The following is a 3,972-nucleotide window of genomic DNA, read 5'->3' on the forward strand; positions in this document are numbered from 1 at the left end:
CATCTTATCTGCCTCCACCCTGCAATAGTCGTATCTGCCACAGTCATCTTGAGACTTGACTATGGCAACGACTTATATCTTGGCCTGCCACAGAAGCTGTTGAGGAAGCTGCAGGTAGTACAGAACGATGCAGCTAGGCTGATCCACTCCCTGCCTAGAAACTCGCACGTAACCCCCCTGCTTCAGAAGTTGCACTGGCTTCCAGTGAAATTTCGAGTCCAGTTTAAATGTCTCTGTGTGGCCCATAAGGCACTCTTTGGGAAAGCCCCAGAGTACATCAAGCAACGTTTGAAGAGGTATGTTCCCGGGAGACCCTTGCGCTCAGGAACAACCTCCAATCTGATTCAACCCAGGTTCAAACTAAAAACCAGAGGAGGCAGGGCCCTGTCTGTGCTTCTCCCGCAACTGTGGAATGAGCTTCCGCCCACCTTGAAGGAGGAATCACAGCTACTACCCTTCAGAAAGAAACTGAAAACCCATCTATTCAGAAAGGCATTTATGACAGTTTAGGCGGTGGAACAGCTGAGGGTTCTACGGGTACCAGTGTGTTATGTTTTTCTGTTAAGCGCTTAGAGACCGGCGGTGATAGGCGCTATATAAATATTCCATAACATAACATAACATAACATAACATAACACATATTATATAGAGACAATCACTCATATAAATGTGAAAGTCAATGTATAGGAAATGTTGCTTAAGAGAATGGGGCTTACAATGTGTAACCATACTTTTATCCATTATCCAGTATTTCACCATTTATTTTGTCCTTCCATCTGTGTACCCATCCATGTCCACATTCAACCATTTGCAAACGTATCCATCACGTATCCTTCCATCATTTCACACATCCATCCTTCAATCCACCCTTTTACTCATCCATTATCCATCCATCTACCCTTTCACCCTTCCCTCAGTACACTCATCCATCCACTCTTCCACCCATCCATCCATTCACTCATCCATCCAGCCATTTACCTATCCAGCCATCCTTTCACTTACTCATTCATCCATCCAGTCACTCATCCTTCCACCCATTTACACATTCAGTCATCCATTTACGCATCCCCCTTTCTCTTTCAATTCCCCTTTCACTTAGCCATCCATCCTTCCATCCACCCACCCATCCATCTACTCATCCACTTATGAATCCATCCTTTGAACCTATCATTCATCCATCCTTTCACTCATCCATCCATCCATCCTTTCTCTCATCCATCCACCCTTTCACTCCTTCACTCATTTATCCATCCTTTTGTCCATCTACCCGCCCATTCACTCACTCATCCAGCCTTACATCCACCCTTTCACTCATCCTCCATGCATTCACCCTTTCACTAATCAATTCATCAATACACCCTTTCATTTATCAATTCATCAATCCATCCATCATTGCACTCATCCATCCACCCATTCACTCGCCCATCATCCACCCTTTTACTCATCCATCCATCATTTCACTCATCTATCCAGCCATCCATCCACACATCCCTTCACTTACTTACTCACTCACCTTTTCACATGAATTATGAGACCCATCAAGAACTCCACCCTCGCTGTAGATACTAAAGCAAGGCGTGGGGTGGGGCAGGGTTCACTATGCCCCTGCACATAGGCAATCTGAAAAAGTAGAAGGCATGAGTCATGCATGATGCACAGTGCCTGGACTTGAGGCGACTGTGACATGGTGTTGTTTCCAGAGCTTTAAGTGGGATGAAAAAACTAGGGGGGTCTCTCCAAAAAGGGTGTTCGATGTAATAAAATGCATGGCTTAAAACACATAAGCTAAAAATATGTGGTTAATATAATGTGCCGCCCAAATGGTATTTTTGTTGCTTCTGTCATTGCATCCAGATATATAATACAAGTAACATTACACCTACAACAAGTAATGTTACATCTACAACAAGCCAGAACTATTGGCTTTGTCAATGGTTGTTAGTTGCATAAAATAAAAAAGCAGCAACCATAGCTGCTATACCCGGGGTCTCCAACCGGTCGATCGCGAGCTACCGGTAGCTCGCGGAGACCCCGGGTGTAGCTCGTGTACCCTTCAGTAGTATTTGGTGATATTTTGGGCTAGTAGGCTTTCCGGCTCCATTTGCCCGCCCTCACCCAAACAGACACTCGGATTGGAGCCAAGCTGGGGTGGGGGCGGGCAAAGAGGATGACGCTCCTCTCCTGGAGCTGCAAACTCCTCTCGTGAGAGTCTGACTCTTGTGACATCATCGTCGGGTGCCAGCGCGGAGCAGTGGGAGACGTGACTTCCATCGCAGGTAAGCTCAATGGTGGAATTAGGGATTCCGTGGGAGGGATGGCTGAGAAGGCGTCAGAGAGTGCCGGTTAGGAAGGAAAAATGAGTGGAACAGAGGGCAGAAAGGCACAAAAAACAAGTGGAAGAGAGGGCAGAAAGGCACCAAAAACGAGTGGAACAGAGGGCAGAAGGGCACAAAAAATATGGAGAAACGAGTGGCACAGAGAACAGATGGGCACAAAAAACAAAGGAAAAACGAGTGGAACAGAGGGCAGAAAGGCACCGAAAACGAGTGGAACAGAGGGCAGAAGGGCACAAAAAACAGGGAAAAACTAGTGGCACAGAGGGCAGACGGGCACAAAAAATGAATGGCACAGAGGCAAAATACAGAATACAGAAATATAGGGGCAGCTAAGAACAGAAGGCAGAACGGGCAGAGAGGCATGGGGGCAGCGAGGGGAACAGAAGGGAAAACAGGCAGAGACACAGAGCAGCGAGGGGTACAGAAGGAAAGACCGGGCAGAGAGAGCATGGGGACAGCGAGGGGAACAGGGGGAAGAAAAAGGGGCACGGACCACTTACAGGCAGCGGGGGAAGACAGACAACAGCAGTCACAGACACAACAATGATAATACAGGCAATACAATAAAAGCAATAAAACGTTGAAAGGCACATGTGTATAGGTTACAGTTACTTGGCAGGCAGGTAAAAATAGATACAGCCAGGATCAACAGTAGGATTTTCGTGCTGCTGTCTGATTGCTCACTTTCCACAAGCCCTTGGGTACCACTGCCTCTTACAACTCTGCAGTTATCTGTGTCCGGTAGTCAAGGCCAAGCTCATGATGAGGCGGGGGGAGTACAGGGGTATGGGGGGCATGGGATTGAGGGGGCATGACTGTTAAGTCTTGGTTCAGGGCCACTGGTATTATGTGGCACTGGGGGGACCAAATTATGTAGCAAGCAGGTTTTTTACTGCCCAGGTAAGTTCTACTAAAATTACTAATTCCAAAACAAACTTACTGGACCGTTCTCTGTTGTGGCGAATGGATTTCTCTGAGTTGTAACATGGCTGCCGCTGTTGGGCTAAGAGTACCCATTGATCTCCCAGGCTACTTGAGATGCTAATATATGTAAATAAAAATCGCACCGTCTAATGGGAACCCGGAGAGAAGCATTTTTGCTGAACCTTTTCGATGCTTATGCATAACGATAATGAAAAACATTTATACTTTTCATACTGCGGCTAAACAATGCAGAGTGATGTCGAATGTCAATTCGCTTGCACTAATTTTCTTAAGATCTCTTCATCTTAAGTATTTTCTGCGTTTTCAAATTGGTATCGTCAGTGAGGTTGATCCTTACCTGTTACTCCTTTGGGAGAAAGAGAAAATGATGATTAGTGAGGGATGAGTTCATGATTACTCTCTCGCGACCGAAGGTGCCTAACAACCGCCATCGGTTCTCCTATCTGATTTTCACTGACGATCGCAACAAATGAATAAAGACAGATAGAAGCAACATTTGATACAACTATAATTAGCTAACAAAGTATCATCTAAGTTGTGTGGTTGTACATTGCTGGTGTGTAAACATTCTGCCCATAGCAAATAATTGTTTGAACACTCAGTTAGTTGATGGTGGTAAATTGATTTTAAGGAATCTTAACAGCCAGTTTAGGATTTAGTATTGGTTTTGATGCGATATCTATTGACGTT

At 45.5% G+C, this 3,972-nt stretch overlaps 1 non-coding gene across 1 annotated transcript; it reads left to right on the plus strand.

Annotated features, from left to right (window-relative positions):
- The first annotated feature begins 3,596 nt into the window (after positions 1-3,596).
- Positions 3,597-3,730, plus strand: LOC147685075 (U8 small nucleolar RNA). The gene has a single exon (XR_015300769.1). It is a non-coding gene; the product is annotated as a U8 small nucleolar RNA (small nucleolar RNA).
- Positions 3,731-3,972: the final 242 nt, after the last annotated feature.

The sequence above is a fragment of the Lissotriton vulgaris genome, chromosome 10 (assembly GCF_964263255.1).
Source record: "Lissotriton vulgaris chromosome 10, aLisVul1.2, whole genome shotgun sequence".
NCBI lineage: Eukaryota > Metazoa > Chordata > Amphibia > Caudata > Salamandridae > Lissotriton > Lissotriton vulgaris.